The 18,310-nt window shown below is 38.8% G+C and overlaps 1 protein-coding gene across 2 annotated transcripts in view; it reads left to right on the forward strand.

Annotated features, from left to right (window-relative positions):
- The window catches only part of Atf7ip (activating transcription factor 7 interacting protein), a 91,914-nt gene that overhangs the window by 14,018 nt on the left and 59,586 nt on the right, over positions 1-18,310 (forward strand). The gene's annotated exons all lie outside the window — the stretch shown is intronic.

Below are 18,310 nucleotides of genomic sequence, written 5' to 3' on the forward strand. Positions count from 1 at the left end.
AAAATGAGGTATTATGGTAGTTTTATAAAAAGAGTGGTAATTTGCTACATAAATTATAGAAAAAAATAATATTGTGTTTTTTTTTTTGTCTTACCTTTTTCTTAAGTTACTTTTTGTTTGAATTGACATTTGGATTTAGATTTTAAATTTCAGAATAGTTTTATTACATATAGACCTCTTAACTTTTTTTTTTTCAATCTAATGCAATCTGATACCTAGAGAGCTAGAATAAATATTGTTTTAGGTAAGTGGTCTTGCTATGCATATTTAAAACTGTTAACACTCAAATTGTAAATTTGAAAAAGGTTTTTTTTTTAGCATTGTAAAACAGAAATGTTTGCTAAACTACTGTAATAGACAATTTCAAGGTTACCTAGCAAATTGGGAGAATAATTTTCTCTTCCTCCTTCCTTCCCTCTCTCCCTTCCTTTCTCCTCCTCCTCTCTCTCTCTCTCTCTCTCTCTCTCTCTCTCTCTCTCTCCCTCCCTCCCTCCCTCCCTCCCTCCCTCCCTCCCTCCCTTTCTTTTCTCCTTTTTTGAGCCATGATCTCAGTGTGGCCTGCTGTTTGCGCCTAGCCTGCTAAGTATGTGAGGCTCGCCTTAGGCTCCTGACCTGAGTCTCTGCCTCACCAGTACCTGGATCACAGGCTTGTGTGCTGCTGCGCTTTTCATTCCAAAAGCAGGAATGAAATTCTACTCACATAATTTGTATAGAAGAGCAGTTATATTTTAAGCAGTGCTTAAGTTGTAGTAGTCACAGAATTATTTTCTGAACGCTGTTGTAGTTTAAATATATTCTTGACTATTAGAGGACAGTTCTGTGTTTTGATAGAGGAACTTTTATTTTTTATTTTGTAACCTTTTACGCTTCTCCATTTTCGTTTTCCCCCCTCTGTTTTTATTTAAAACAAAACAAAACAAAACAAAACAAAACAAAACAGTGTCTCATATAGTATAAGCTGGCCTTTGAACATTTGTTCTGTGGCCTGGGCTTGTAATCTTCCTGCTTCAGCCTACCAGAATCAGAGGCAAGTACCACCATGTCTGGCTCTAAAAGCAACTTCTAAAACAGCAAATTAAATTTTTGCAAATTAAATTTGTAATCACATGTGCCTGTCTAAATTTGAATCATGAGCCTGTGATCCAGGTACTGGTGAGGCAGAGACTCAGGTCAGGAGCCTAAGGTGAGCCTCACATGCTCAGCAGGCGAGGCGCAAACGGCAGGCCACACGGAGATCATGGCTTAAAAAAGGAGAGGAGGGAGGGAAAGAGGGAGGGAGGGAATAAGGGAGGGAAGGAGGAAGGGAATAAAGGGAGGGAAAGAGGGAGGGAGGGAAAGAGAGAGGGAGGGAATAAGGGAGGGAAGGAGGAAGGGAATAAAGGGAGGGAAAGAGGGAGGGAGGGAAAGAGGGAGGGAGGGAGGGAAGGAGGGAGGGAGGGATAAGGAAGGAGAGCTAGAAAGAAGAAAATTACTCTCCCAACATATTAAAGGGTTATACATGAAGTTTTATTTTGTACTTATTTTATAGTATAAACATATATAATTTAGTTGTCATAATTATATTTAATAAATAAGGTATTGTGATTAATAGAACTTTGAAATAAGATTACATATGGCCTTTAGAATTTTATATTAGTGTCCATCTGGTTGACTTATTTGTAAAACTCAGCCTCTAAGGCATTATGGAATTCTGTTGAAATTTTCCTGAAATGCGTCTACTTTTATTCCTTTTGATTTTTCTTGAAGATCTCCGCTGGAACATTAGAGCTGCTACCTAATAGTTTAATATTGCTGCCTTATCATGAACTTTAATTTATACTTGTTCTTGCTTATATTTTTAAAATAAAATAACTAACTTTTCTGTAATTTAAACTCAAGTAAAATTATGACTTATTAATAATTTGAATGATAGTTTATATAAATCATCCACTTGTGTGCATTTGGCCCCAAAACAGAAGCAACGTGAGAGTGCACTCTTGCTTTCTGTAAGCTTGTGCTGAGTGTGGCAGGAACAGGGACTGGCTTCCATCTCCAGCACTTCCTCTTCATGTATAAGCAGTTGTATCTTGGTAGAAGGATGGGAGAGGGTACTATTTAAAATATGTGTATTTGAATAAAATGACACACGACAGCCATTTTGTTTTTAATGTGGAAGAAAACTAGTGATAAGGTTGAAATGGCGGAGCAGTTTATGTTGGCATTCACTTCTTTTTTGTCTTTTGTTGCTGAGTGTACAGTTTATTCTCGTACTGTATAAGATTATCAGTTATGTATTAGAAAATTCTAAACTCTGCTACTTAGGCTATTATTGCTAAATTTTTCATTGCCGGTTCCCATTTTTACAGCTTATAAGCATAAAGTAGACCTTGGATTATTTTTCATTGGTGCCAGATTTCAAATTTTCTGTGAATTACAGGTTAGCCGTTATGCTGGATAATTGAAGGCGTGGTCTGAGTTCTGGGTACTGAATTCTTGAGATGTATTGTCCGTTCTTCTTTTTCTCCTTCCCTCTTGTTTGCCCGTCTGATAAGCTATTTTTAAAAAATTAGCCTCAGTCTCAAAAGGCAGTGTTGGGATGGTAGGAAGGTCATCGACGAAGCGAGCACACTTCAATACAAATCCTCCCGTCTGACAGTGATCGGCTCCTTCCGTCTCTCTAGTTCATTAGCTCTCTCATGTCACATCCCTTGTCCTGTGTGACTAGATCAGAGTGTTAGGGGAAAGGATGGGGAGTTTCTCACATAATTCATGCTGAAGTATATTCATAAGTAAACATTGAATGAAATGTTGCTTACAGAATTGGAAGTGTAACATAAATGCTTCAGCTGTAGTCTGGTTGAGTCTTCCACATATATTGTTAAAAAAAAAAAAAAAGCTTCTCTAAGAGATGACTTGAATTCAGGGCCAAATGTTGCCCTAGTTTATCCTTTAATCACTGCCCATGCTGTAGTTAACATCTAATGGCAGGTTTGACTACAAGTCCACATTGCTTGCATCTTGGAAGCTGCTACATGGGGCAGTGGTAGGCCTGTGTGTCTGCCCAGTCATCTGCACCGAGTACAAAACATGGCTCCTCTCCATCGTCTTCACTCTGATGCTTCCGTCAACCAGTTCCACTAGAATCCCTTTTGTATTCGATTATGGGAGTGTTGACAGCCTTTATCTAAAATACAGTTTCTAACCAGGAAGAAAACAAACACAAATAAAATACAGTTTACTATATTTAATCTTAGGAAGCGCTAACATGTAAGTTAAGTGTATTCTTTAGAAGATATGGTACTTTAGCATTTTTTTCTAATTAAAAATTCTTTGAGGTTTGTTCTTATTTTAAGTGTATAGTTTTTTTGTCTGCGTCTATATACCATATGTGTACAGTGCCCAAGAGGTCAGAATGGATATTGGAAACCTTGACTGTGGAGTTATACATGGCTCTCAGCTACCGTGTGGGTGCTAGAACTTGAGCCTGGGTCCTTAGAGAGTAGCCAGTGCTCTCCAATCCCGGGCTTTTTTAAAATTCAAATGATAGAGCACTGTGGGGCCTAATAGAAAGATTTAGTGACATCAGCCTAAGATTCAAACTGAGAGGATTCCTTACTAGAAGTGTATAAAGGGACTGTGAGGTTTCTCTGTTAATGTCTTAAAACTGTCTTGAAAACATGACTGGCTATCAGCCAGTCTTGAGAGTGGTGTGGAAGAACAAGTTAAATTGCATTCAGAAGTACAGCTTGGTGGACAGGTAGTAAAGTAACATTTTGTCAACATTTTCTGTCAAAATTGAGCAACACATAATAAGTTTTCTAATACGAACTTTTCTAAGTTGAAAATATTTTTTGATAAAATACTTTTTTTCTTGGATAGATAACAATAAAAGCCAATATGAATTTAGCTTTGAAAAATCTCTCTTTACATTTAGTAATTGACAGCATCATGTCAGCTTGAACATGGTATGTTATTTCGATTGGTGTGATTTGAATCCACATTTTCCCTCTTTTCTTTCCTTTCCTTTCCTTTCCTTTTCTTTCTTTCTTTCATAGTCTTACTGTGTGGTCCAGGCTGAGCAGCTTCTTGCCATTCATAGAATGACAGGTAACTCCAAGGAAAACACTCCCGCTTGGAAGCAGATTTCAAGATAAAAATGAAACCTGTAAAGGATGAAGAGGTTGCTAACTTGTACAGGAAGTAGACCACTGTGGTTCTCACACTGCCCATAGACAGTGACTGGGGAGAAAGGTAATTACTGTTCAGATAGCTTGAATAGTTCAGGTTAGTTAGAACTTTCACAGAGTGGGTTTTTGTTTGTTTTGTTGTTGATTCATAATAGTTTGGAATTGGAACTACCAAGAACCACATCAATTGATCATAGCAGTGTAAGTTTAATGAGGAAGGGGATTTAACTTGAGAGATGTCTGAGGAGTTCTGAGTTTGCCTGAGTGGGTCCATTCTGTCTCTGAAGTAAGGCAGATGCAGCTGGTGAAGAATTGTAACTGGTGCTTCTTTGTTGGATATGGAAGTTTGTGTACTCTAGTGGGGGCATTAACAAAGTTGTCAGGAAAGGTGCTCTCTGCTCCTGCTGCTGTTCAGTTCAGGGTAAATCATTTAATCTCATTGTGCTGGTCTTTCACCAATAGAAATGATTAAAGAATTAGAAAGTACATGTTAGCCACCTGGAGTAAGAGGATTCTAAGTTTGAGGCTGGCTTAGACAATTTAGCAAGACTAAAAAATAATGTCAAGCAAGAGTCCTGGCTTTGCAGGTAGACTAGGTATCTTAGTTAGAGTTTTATTGCTATGAACAGACACCATGACCAAGGCAACTCTTATAAGGACAGCATTTAATTGGGGCTGGCTTACAGGTCCAGAAGTTCGGTCCATTATCATCAAGGTGGGAGCATGGCAGCATCCAGACAGGCATGGTGCTGGAGGAGCTGAGAGTTCTACATCTCCATCTGAAGGCTGCTAGTGGAAGACTGGCTTCCAAGGCAGCTAGGATGAGGGTCTTAAAGCCCACACCCACAGTGACACATCTACTCCAACAAGGCCACACCTTTGACTAGTGCCATTCCCTGGGCCCAGCATAAAGAAACCATGACAGTAGGTAAGCACTCAGTGTAAGAACTGTTACAGGGCCCAGCCTTGGCCCTCCCTGCATGAAAGCTCTAAGCCAGAGGGTCTAGACATTTTTTAAAATCAGTTTGATAAACTCATTTTTGGCAGTTTCATAAAAAGTAATTTAAGCTCATTTTATTTTGATGTCTTTCATGTGTCAAGCAATTCTTTTCATTGTACATCACAAAACTATGTGTTGGTGTACTGGAACTAGGATGTCAGTCCTCTGCTGCTGCTGTTGGCTGAAGCTCCTGGGAGAGGATCACCAGTCTTCTCTTTGGCACATTCAATAAGCAGGAATGTTGAACTGTTTCTGATAATTCACTGCAAGTGATTAATTAGCTCATTTTATATTAAAATAATATATAACTGCTTATTTCCATTGTCCTTTATGCTGCATTAAACTTAAAGTTGGATGCTTAACCAAGTACAAGAGGAAGAGCAGACACCCAAAAGATGAGAGGCTGAACTCAGAATCCCAGACCTCTGATCCCAGCCCCTGACAGCTGAGGTGGAAGATTAGTGCAGCCTTCTCACCTTCATACTGTGGCAGCTCTTTTCAAACTCATGGAGTGGTGACCCCCAACCAGAAAGTTATTTATTGTAATGTAAATACCTGATATGCAAGGTATCTGATCTGTGACCTCTGCAAAAGAGTTGTTTGACTCCCTAAAGGCGCAACCCATAGGTTTAAGGCCAACCTGGGCTCAAATGTAAAATAATAAAAAGCTTGTACCTGGTGGTTTGAATAAGAATGGTGCCCCCCCCCCCCAGGTTCATATATTTGAATTCTTAGTTACTAGGGGCTGGCACTATTTGAAAAGATTAGTTAAGTGTGGCCTTGTTGGAGGCATGGGTGGGATGAGCTTTGAGGTTTCTTAAAGCCCATGCCAAGCTCAGAGTCTCTCTGTCTCTGCTTCAGGATGTAGCCCCAGCGCTATGCCTGCCATGCCTGCTGCTATGCTTCCTACTGTCATGAGAATGAATTAACCTCTGAAACTGTGAGCAAGCCCCCAATTAAATGCTTTCTTTTATAAGAGTTGCTTTGGTCACTAGTCTCTTCAGGGCAATAGAAAAATGACTAATAGAGAAGCTGATGTGACAGGCCTGACTGTGCCGCCGCTTGCTGGGGGAATATGGGAGACTTTGGGACTTTGGCTTAAGAAAGTACTTGAATGATTTAAGTGGGGCTTAGTGAGCCATACTAGTAGGCACTGGTGCTGAGGACATCTTATCTCTCTACCTCTCCTTCTTCCTCTGTCTGTCTATCTGTCTGTCTCTCTCCTTTCTCTCTCTCTCTCTCTCTCCCTCCCTTCCTCCCTCCCTCCCTCCCTCTCTTCCTCCCCCACACCCCAATTGATTTAAGAGGGGAAGAATATTATTAGTAAATGGTTCTTGTGATATTTTAGCAAAGAATGTGGCTACTTTCTGCCCTTGTTTGAAAAACCTATCTGAGGATGAAAAATTTTGGATTAATGGCCTTTGAAGAGGAGATGTCAAGACAGCCTAATATTATTGACTGTGTTGTGTGATTATTAGTGGCTACTCTTATGCAGATCTATAATATTACAGGAAGAAGCTGGATAAAGAGAAATACATTTGCAGTTTGTGGAGAAGAAGGAACACCATGAAGTAATGATGGAGCTAAGGCTTGTGCTCAAGGAGATAGAAAGTTTAAAGAAAAGCCTGTTGCTCAGTGGAGTAAAGAGAGTGGTGACTTCAGGGCAGCATCCCACCCAGCTCACGGTCCAGCTTTTGAAAAGGAATTAAAGAAAGGCTTCTGCAAGGAAGCCAGAAAGCTGATGTAAATGTATTGAACAAGGATGCCATGTTCTAGCCCCAGCAAGCAGCAGAACTTTTTGGCAGCTTCAGCCACGTGGTTCTGGCATTAGAGTTAATAATACAAGAAAGGGTTGTGGAATCTCCCTCTGCTGCTAAGGAACTCTTAGGTTGAGCATGTGTGAAGGGTGTTCTTGTGTGGCGGCCTAGAGAGGCCATTGCATGAAGGGGTGAAGGTAAAGCCTGGACTCTGTTAGAGACTTAAAGATGCTGGAGATGCCAGTCTTGGCAACCTGCCAAGGAAAGCTGCAGCGTCAACAACGTTGAAAGGGGTTGGAGGTACAGAATTCGGAGTTTGCCCTGCTAGTTTTTGGTCATGATTTGCTCCAGCGTTTCCCCATTATGTTCTCTTTTCTCCCTTTGGAAAGATAATTTATATTCTGTGCCATTATATGTTGGAAGTATGTGACCCACTTTTTGATTCTATGGGGGTGGGGTGGGGAGGGGTAGGTGGTTTACTGTTAAGAGAGTGCCATCAGTCTCAGAGACTTTTGACTTTTAAACAGTATTGAGACTGTGATAGACTATGGTTATCTTTGAAATTGGACTGAATGCATTTTTGCATTCTAATATGACTATAAGCCTATAGGGGCCAGGGACTGGCTTGTGGTGGTTTGAATAAGAATGGCTATGGATTCATGTGTTTGAATGTTTAGTCACCAGGGAGTGGCTCTATTTGTATGTGTGGCATTGTTGGAGGAAGTGTGTCAAGACAAGAGTGGGATTTGAGGATTCAAAAGCTCATGGAAACTCTCTACCTGTGGATCAGGATGTAGCTCTCTGGCTTCTCCAGCACCATGCCCGCCATGCCTGCTGCTATTCTTCCCACCGCGATGATAATGAATTAAACCTCTGAAACTGTAAGCCAGCCCCAATTAAATGCTTTGTCTTGACTGCTTTGGTCACTGGGGTCTCTCTTCACAGCAATAGAACAGTGACTAAGACACTATAAAGCCTTCTAAGCTCTCTTTTCAGTTCTTGAGGCTTTATGTATGATGAATGTGGTACTTAAGAAGCTGGTGTTCCGAGCTTGTGTCCCTCGGTCCCCAATATTAAGTGTATGATTAATTCTGAAGTTTCATTGGATTTCATTTTGCTGTCCTTTTGTCTGCTGGGGTGGAGTGGGCAAGGTGACAGACAGGTCTTGAGAGGACAGTGTGGTTGTCTGAGTAGAATTTATCTTTCTTTTCAGTTATTCTCTCTCGTGAGTAACAGTTACAATTGTCTGCATAACAGAAGATTCCCATTTACTGTTTACACAACAATACTTCTTTATTCATACTTAGAGTCTCATTATTATATAGAGTAACTTAAGTAAGTTAAAAATAAGAATAAAACTAGAGAACGTGGTTATAGGAGGTGGCTTACTGCTCTTGCAGTTCCTGGCATCCACTGCAGGTGAGTCACAACTGCCTTCAGCTCCAGTTCCAGAGAGCTCTGACATGTCAGGCCTCTGTGTGCAACTAGCATTTATATGGACCTATCCATACGCAAAATACATACAGGTAATTTAGAATAATAAAAGTAAATTTAAAAATAAAAATGTATTTTTTAAAAGAACCCATGAATTAAGTGATCATTTTTAAAATTAAATTATTTTAAAGGTTTGTTTATTTATTTATTTATTTAATGTAAGTACACTGTAGCTGTCTTCAGGCACCCCAGAAGAAGGCATCAGATTTCATTACAGATGGTTGTGAGCCACCATGTGGTTGCTGGGATTTGAACTCAGGACCTCCAGAAGAGCAGTCAGTGCTCTTAACCACTGAGCCACCTCACCAGCCCAATTAAAATGTATTTTGAGGTCATCCCTAGCATTTAAGTACTTTGTAGTTTAGTAAATTGAATGTAGCACTAGTTTGTGGATTTGGCTGTAGTTGAGGTCATCTGTTCTTCTTTAAAGTAAGTGGGAGTAAAGTCCAAGTAAATGGAATTGTAGAATGTGTATCAGTAAATTGTAAAGTAGCTAAAACCAGTTTAAACTAAGGTCCCCACAGTCCTCAGTAGGGCCTTGATGCTTAGCCTCAGCAGCTAATTGAGATGATAAGTCAGCCACATGATCTTGACAGGAATTGTGGCACTGACGTTTGTGATTTAACATGTGCTTGTTTTGGTAGGAAGAAAGAACATACTTTAGTAATGTTAGATGGTGTTAGTAAATATGTTGGATTTTTCGACCATTATTTGGATTATTTGATTATTAAATAATGGTTCATGAGCCGGGAGGTGGTGGTGCACGCCTTTAATCCCAGCACTTGGGAGGCAGAGGCAGGAGGATTTCTGAGTTCAAGGCCAGCCTGGTCTACAGAGTGAGTTCCAGGACAGCCAGGGCTACACAGAGAAACCTTGTCTTGAAAAGCAAAAACAAACAAACAAAATAATGGTTCATGAGCATGTGTGTCTTATTTGGTGAATTGTCAATGTGTTTAACAGCAAGTTTGCTTATAGAAATTGATATTATTAATAAAATTTGAAAACATAGTTGTATACTAGAGTGAAGATAGCTTTTATTTAATGAGTTATAATTTATGTTTTTAATGATTGTACAATTAGAGAATATTAATTTATATATATTAGTCTGTGACCAAGTAAGCTAAGGATTTAAAAAAATTTGAGGGGGATTAAATTTTTTCATGTGGCAGGAGTTGAGTTTTGGCTATGTAAGTGTTAGAAGTCGCTTTTGTTTTATTCCTGGGAATTGAATTCTTTTAGTGGCTACCTAGCTAGCTACCTAGATGGCTTCTAGAACCAGCCAGTGCCTGCTGGAGAACTAATGGTGAGGGAGGGTTTTCTCCCCAGTTCTGAAGAAAGGACTGCTTTATGTAAATCGTTCTTATTGGAGGCAGCTAGCTGGAACTGCAGTCTGCCTGTGCAGTGGCAGCAGATAACATGTGCCATGGACTTCCTCTCTGGAATGTGTGAGAACTCAGCCTTTGGGCTGATAGAGGAGACTTGAAGCATTAGTGTCACAGTATTGAGACCTCCAACACTGACAGTGCCGTGGATGACGGAGAGCAGCAGTGAGTGTTTTAAGCTTTAAGTTCTGCTCTTAGAGACTGTGCCTACTGACACCATTAGTAGTAGGTGGGAGGTGCTTAACTGCGAGCAGTTGCTGCAGACCCCATAGATGGCTGGATAGAGAGCGACACGACACAGAGAATTCAGATTCTAGGCATCTTCACTGCAAACAGTCCTTTTGAAGATAAGCTCTTGTGCTCTGTGAGCATCACTGATACAGTGAATGACAGCTTTTTGGCTTTGTGGTCAATAGAATATTAATGGGATGTTTGCTGCACAAACTACACAACAGATGTGAAACAACAAAAGGAATCACAACATGTAGCCAACTATTGAATTGTGTTCCTGAGTTTTTTTAAATGAATATAAATCAAATAAGAAACTTAAACTCAAGAAGGCTAACCTAGAAGTCTCATTAGATTTTAACGTTTGCACTGGCTTAAATGAAGAGAGGAAATCTTTTTACAGTACCCAGCTGCCCCCAGGTAAGAGCTTCAGGTCCCTTTCTGTGACATCTCATCCTCGGGGCTCTGGTGGTCTCTCTGCCTTTGGGTGGTTTTTTTCCCCCCAGCTATAGTAATGACAGGATAGATCGTTAATGTTAATTAATATTCAGGAGATTTTGAGAGCCATATTTGGATTTAGTCTTTTAAAGAGATGTCATTGTAAAATTCACATTTAAAGTGAAATGAACTAACTAATAATAAAGTGAGCTTTATATGGATGTTACTAATGTACATAATTGATTAATATTACATATGAATTACCACTGTAGCCTGTTATCATGTCCTCAGTTATATGAGCACGGACTGGTATATGAAGAAAAATCGTTCTCTACCTTAACTCACTGTAAAGTTTTAGTATTCATTTAGCATAGAGGTCAGCATTGTAGATCAGACTGCTTATACATTCACATTTGCATGTGAATTCACATGTTAAACAATAGGTCTTAATACAAAGTTAACAGTATCCAGTTTTTCACTCCACATTTGTAATAAATTCATTCCTAAATATTTAAATTTATTGCAATTTTAATATGCATTAATTAAGAATTCTATTATATGTAATACTTTGATAAGTTGACCAGTGGTATACAGGTATTGTTACTCTTGTGTTGTATACCTGAAATATTACATCCTACAAAAATAGAAACATGTGGGGAGCTGACAGAAGGCGGTTATCATCCTTGCAGCCATCTTGAGCCATATACCCTGACAAGAGACTTGTTTTCAACAGCCTACAATAGCTGAGCACACTCTGATAACATCTTGTTTTAGATACCCAGGATTTTCCCTTGGGTGTGTGAGACTTAAAGGTGTGACTTAGAGACAAGAGACTTAAAGGCGTGACTTAAGAAGTAAGACTTATAAAAGGTGAGAGGCAGACAGAAGGGGGACTGGAAACTTGGAACTTGAAGGCACTAGGGACTAGGAACTCGAGACTTGGGACTTGGACTAGGAACAAGAAACTTGGAAAGATTGAAGAGAGACTTGAGAATAAGCAGGACTGAATCACACTCTGTCTGGTCTCCATTCTTCAAGTCCATCCTCACTCTCTCTCTTGCTGAACCCTGACCTGAGGACTGGAGCAGCAATACGAGCCGGGACCATTTAGCCCCCAAAGCTTGGGGCAGTGTGGGCTCTAACAATTTTGGCCCCCAAGCTTTTGTCAGTGTGGCTTCCAACATTTGGCAGAGTGGTCCCCGACAGAAATATGTATGTACAATAGAGGGTATATATAATTACTATAAAGATAGAAAGGTGTATGTTTGAGGAGACACGCACATGTGTTCCTTAATGTCAGGCAGAGATTAGATATTTTAAATTGATGGAATTGTGTTTGGGGACTAGGTGTAAGTAGAAGACGTGCAGTAGTGATGCCAGTGTAGGGACGCAGTGTAGGGACATGCTTCAGTAGGCCGCTCTCTTCTGTGTCTTCCTCTAGAAGATAAATGCTAGGCTTTTCCTGCAGCCTTAACGTGTTATTAGGTGGGCTTTCCAGTTCTCTAGCTTCTGAAAGGTAACTGGTCACTTTTTTCATATGGTTATGTATGTAAACAGCTAGCTAGCTATGAGAGAGTATTGCCATGTTTCACGAGCGTGGACTTCACTGTTGTCTTTTGACAGTTTTGCTCATTAATACTGTTTTAATGTATGAGTCTGGAAAGAACAAAAACGTATGGTTTCTGTGTTTTAACTCAGTTTCACTGTGATTACAATGGTAATAGAAAGCAGTTTTGAGTAATTTTGAGGTTAGATGGGAAGAAGGTTATAATTTTGTTAATGTTGTTGGACTAAGACATCTGAAACATTTGGGAAATGTTCCCATGTATTTTAAGCCATTATGTTTTAGGAAAATGTTAGACTGGCCAATGGAGTGGTATTTATGTATATGAAAAGGAGAGAGAGTTTTTTTTTACCTCAAACCAAGTAATCTATTGAATGCTGTTAAAAGTTGAGGGTTATTCCATAGCAAATTAAGACGGGGATTCTGTGTGTAGATGAACCTAAAAGGAAATATGCAAGACAAAGGTAAGTGTCCAATCTTGGAGACAATGGACTCTGGATTGGCTCAGGCCTGTAATCTCAGCACACCAGAGGTTAAGGCAGGAGTATGTCCATAAGCTTCAAGCCAGCCTGGACTAGAGAGTGAGTTCTGTGGCAGCTTGGGCCATCGAGTGAGACCCTGAATGAAAAAAAAAAAAAAAGCCAAACTAAGGAAAAGTTGGGAGATAAAAGTATGAGTTGTAATTCTGTTTCCTCTACAGCAATCAAATTATTTAGCACACCAGACAACCATAAAATCTTGGAAATGAGTTAGGGTGAGGGCAGATTGGATTCGTGAACTGCCTGGATGAGCATTGTTTCTTAGGTTCTCAACAGACTGGGAGTCCTCTTGTTCTGCAGCAGCGTTTTATAGGCCAGTAGGGTTAGAAGATAAGGAAGCTGCTGCAGTTCTAGTCTGTTACTGTCAAGCAGGTGACAGATTGGTTTTGATACAAAGTTGGCTTTTGTCATGTATCTTCAATTCCATCTGTCCCATGTCTGATTCTGAAGTCATTAAGATACCTTGTATTTCCTAGGCTAAATAATTCTCCATTTTTCACAGCTGTTCTTCATACAACATGTTGTTCAGAGCATTTTTTAGGATGGGCATTCTCATTTTTAGTTTTTAGGTATTATAAGACTGTCTGTAATGTTTAGTCAACCTGCTGCCCTGAAATGGTAGGTACGCATTCTCCTTGACTTTATATTTCCGTTCTGTGGTTTAACTTTGTTTTTGGTAGCCATTTTGTGCCATTGAAGATTTTAAGTTTGGTTATACATTTATTTATTTGTTGGGAGAGAGTGTATGTCATGATGCCTGTGTAGAAGTCAGAGGACAATTTTTAAGAGTCATTTTTTTTTTCCATGGTACTATATAGGTTTTGGGGATTAAATTTAGGTCATCAGATTATGAAGGGCTTTACTTGCTGAAACATTTTACCAGCTCAGATCTGTGCCCTTCCCCCAGGTCTGAGCAGGCCTGCAAAGCCATTTACCACAATAGACCAAGCAACAGTAGGACCTAGGAGATACATTGCATTACCAGCCTTGGCGCCTTGGAGCCTGCTACCTGAGCTAAGAATGGACTGCCTGCTGAGCTAGCCTTGACACCTTCTGGACTGCTATCTCCTTGCCCAGCCCCTGGGCTGAACTGAGAAGAGACTCTGGGGGGTGGGGCTTCCCCTTTATATGTGAAAGCAAATTATTAAACTTGGGCCTTGATCAGAATACTTTGTCTTGGCTCCACGTTTCTCTCTCGCCCTCCATTCCCGTTCATTCCCAGGCTTTGTCTCAGGAGAACCCGGTACTCATAGCTGCAGGCAGCTACACAGATCTTGAGTTTATATATAATAAATTAAAAGCCTTCAGTCCTTTCAGGTACTCCATTGGTTATCTATAATTTTCTTGAATGTTTGAGACAAGTAGATTTTCTTAAATTTGTGTCTTTCACATTTCTGTTGTTATTTTCTGCTTTCTCTGCATCTTGCTCGCAGCATTTCCTTTTATCTTTTCATGGTTTGACAGCTATGCTTGACTTTTTTTCATGTTTTCTGCTTTTATTATATTGAATGACAGTATATCTTCCTGGTTGTGTTAGTGTTTTGGGGTTAGTACAATTAAGTGGGCTAACTTTTTTGAATTAGTGAAATTAAGTCTACCTCATCAACTTGTGATTCAGAATGCTTACTACTACTACTTCTTCTTCTTCTTCTTCTTCTTTTTTTTTTTTTTTTTTTTTTTTTTGTTTTTCGAGACAAGGTTTCTCTGTGATGTAGCCCTGGCTGTCCTGGAACGAACTCTGTAGACCAGGCTGGCCTTGAACTCAGAAATCCACCTGCCTCTGCCTCCCATGTGCTGGGATTAAAGGCGTGCGCCACCACTACCTGGCTATAGAGTGCTTTATTTAAGCTCACAAACACATCTGTCCATCTGTCTGTCCATCCATCCACCCACCCATCTATCCATCCATCCACCTACCCACCCACCAACCTGCCTATTTACTTACTTATCCATCCATCCATCCATCCATCCATCCATCCATCCATCCATCCATCACCTGTTTACTTATCTGTCTGTCTGTCTGTTTGTCTGAGTATTAATTTATTTTTAGACCAGGTCTCTCTATATAGTCCTGGCTGGCCTGGAACTCAGATATCTGCCTGCCTCTGCTTCTGTGCTGGGATTAAGTTCACCTCCACCAACCTGGCTATCAATTTTTATATGACTAGTTTTGCAGAATTACTTAGGATATATTCTATTAGTGATTTGCTGTTAGTTTTTTACAAATTGTCTCTTTATTCCTAGTTTTGTTCTTTCTGTGTTTTAATAGATAATCTTCCTCTTACCCTACTGGTATATATAATTTTATTTGTGTTTTTTTTGTTATTGAAATTATAAAATATTTATTACCACATGTGAGCTTACTATTGATATTTATATTTATTGGTATATTTATAAGAATTTTACAGTCGGGCAGTGGTGGCGCACGCCTTTAATCCCAGCACTTGGGAGGCAGAGGCAGGTGGATTTCTGAGTTCAAGGCCAGCCAGGGATACACAGAGAAACTCTGTCTCGAAAAACCAAAAAAAAAAAAAAAAAAAAAAAAAAAAAAAAAAAAATTTTACATTTGGCTGTTTTGGTATTGATTCTATATATTTCCCTATCATTCTAGCTTGTTAATAGGGTTTTTTGTTTTTGTTTTTTTTTTTTTTTTTTTTAAATATTGCATCTATAGATTTTTAGGAAGAAATGTGTATATCTTTGCTTGGCATTTCCTTTTTCCTCCTGAACTTCTGAGCCCTGCTTTGTTTTGTATGCTATGAAGTGCATTATTTAGTGTTGCTGATGTGTGTACTTAGAGTGGACCTCTTGGGTGCATTACTTGATTTTTTCACTTTGAATTCTTTTAAAATATGTTAGATATAGCATTTATTTATATGCTCTAATTTTGGGTCAGCATTTAGCTAGCATGTAAGTTGTTAGATTCCTCATCTTCAGAGCTTCTATATTGCTTTATTATATAAGATATGCATGCCTCTTAGTACCTATAGATGAGTTAAAAAATATATTTTTACTAACTTGAAATTTAGTGTGCTCTCTCTTGTTCTCATTATTTTTTGAGACAGAGTCCCTCATAGAACCCGAGTCTCCCCAATCTGGCCAGTGAGCTCCAGAGCCCCTCCTTTCACTCCCTCTCCAGCACTAGCATGACAAACACATGCTGCTGTGCTGGGCCTTTTCTGTACTTGCTGAGGATGCTGTTGGTCTGCACGCTTGTTGGGGAAGTCTCCTCGGTTCCTACACTCTTCTGTTCATAAAGATGGGGAAGTGGTACTTACTGTAAATGAGATACCCTGTTAATTTGTCATCTGAATGGTGGCTACTGTCTCTGTGTGTGTACTACCACCCTAACTATAGCCATATCCACTTACCGCCCTTAGTGCTAGCATGGAAGACAGTAAGTGGAATGTGATTAGCTGGCTGAATACTCAGTGTATTTTCACATGAAGATTCAAAGTGGCATATGTGGTCTGAGTGAAAGTATGTTTATGTTTTCTCTCCTCAAGTAAACTGCTCTCATAGGCTTGCCATTCATTCTTCCACACATGGATAATGCCACTTGGATGACCACATATGTGTTCAGAATTTTCTGAAATTTTCCGTGTATGTTTGACAATGTAATGTTATAAAAATAGTGAAAATATTTATTGACTGCTTATAAGATCAGAGTATTTGTGCAGAGACACTATTATAAGAACAGTATCATACAAGAGGATATAGGCACAAGGAAAGTAGCATGCCTTAAGTAACACAGCCAGCCAGGCAGAGACAGTGCCAGTATTCACAGGCAGGTAACCCTTGTTTGATGAGTTACTAATGCCTGCACTGCATTTTTGGCATAGTACTTTTCAGAAATTTCTTCGTACCTTAAAAAATATTAATTACATTTTTAAAGCTGTCTGATGTTCTTTAGTTTGGATGCGCCATTATTTTTGAAAACTGTTTTCTTAGTGATTTTTTTCTTGTTTACTATTTATAGTGTAGCTGTGTATTCTTTTATGTTCCTCTCTTAAAAGTCTGGCATAACCTGAGATAGAAAGGTCAGGCACCTGGGCGGGGCTAATGCCTGTTCCCTCTCATCAGCGCTTCTGATTAATTATTCTGACAGTGAGGGACATGACATCTATACATTAATGCTAATGAGAAAACTTTTCTTACTTGAATTTTATTTTTCTGAATCATTTGTAGTTATTCCTGTTTTCCACATGGTCCTCAGAATTTGTGTTTAATTTTTATTCTATGTCATTGGATTTTCCATGATTTTATGTATAGTCTTTTTGATATTATACTCATGTCTACTCTTACTCATTTATTTAAAAAGCTATCTTATTGTTTATTTATGTTATGAACAATTCTACTGCACTCTTATTTTTAAACAATCTACTTTTTCATAAGCTTTTATATTTGATGAGGAAATGTTTTTGATTTTTAAAATATTTCCTATTTTTATAAACCATTTTTTTGTTTTACATATCAATCTTAACACTTTTGTCACAGTACAAAAATTATGTAGGTGAAATTTTTGCTAGAATTTTTTTTCACAGGTTTTTCCTAGGAAGAGTAATGTATTTTTCTGCATTAAGTCTTATGTTTTACATAGTTCCAGTATTTCACATAGTCTAAAAATTCATATGAATGTTTTGAGATAGGTTTTTCTTGCTATTCGGAAGGGAGGTTTTTCTTACTCTAGCTTCAGGTATTTGAGATCCTTGGTCAGGGTTTCTAGTATTGAACATAGCACCATACCATTCTGTACTGGCTCAAGTGAAGATTTTTGATTGAAATGATCTTTGTTTGTTTAAGGACTAATCTTGACATTGCAAAGTTTTATTTTTATCACTGTTAATTTGTATAAATGAATGAATATTGAAACACCCATTGCCATCCAAGTTTTATTCAGAAAGGACAGCTGGGCTTTGTAATTGTTTTGGGTTATTAGTACATTTTCTAAATTTAAATTATTACAGTTTTAAAATAGAAAAATAGTTCAGTTTAGTGTGCAAATACTATCCTTTAGTAGTGTGTCAAGCATATAGAAATAAATTTCTGGGAAACATAGTTGGTTTTCTCCAGTCCTTAAAGGTCTGATGTAATTGCAGTCCTGCGCCTGCTCACCCAGGCTACATTGTCTGCTTGTTAGAAGAGAGACTTCAGGATTGTAAATCTTCTGAGGATTGTCAGGTTTTGGAAATTGCCGAATAAGGTGCTAGGTGCTTGGCTTATTATAGTTTTTACTGTCCATCTTTGAATTCTTTTTTTCCTTTCTCTATTCCTCCTCATTGTTCTGCCTCCTTTCCTCTTCTTTTTCTGTCTCTTTCTGTTCCTCATAATTTTTCTCCTTCTCATCTCCTCCTCCTTGTCTGCTTCTTTGAATTCTGGAGGCTCTAGGCTCAGTTAAATCCTCTAATGTGGCAGACAGCCAGATCTCCAGTAGACCAAACTGAGCATGTGCCGTTGCTTAGCAACTACTTGTGAAGTCTTTGTCTATGACTGAATTATAAATAGGGTTATGAGCAGAAGTGCAACAGAAAATGGGATTGGAACGAAAGGCGTACTCTTTTTCTTCTCATTTGAATTTGAGGGATTAAAGAATTTTTTAATGTAGTCTTTAGAACTCTGGCTTATAAAAATTGAGCTAATCAGGAAGACAATAAAGGCTTTATAAGTTTATATCCGTCTTTAAAACATTTAAAATCATTTTTAAAATTATTTTTATTTGTGTGTATATATGCCTGCACGCGC

The sequence above is a fragment of the Arvicanthis niloticus genome, chromosome 9 (assembly GCF_011762505.2).
Source record: "Arvicanthis niloticus isolate mArvNil1 chromosome 9, mArvNil1.pat.X, whole genome shotgun sequence".
In the NCBI taxonomy this organism is placed as follows: Eukaryota; Metazoa; Chordata; class Mammalia; order Rodentia; family Muridae; genus Arvicanthis; species Arvicanthis niloticus.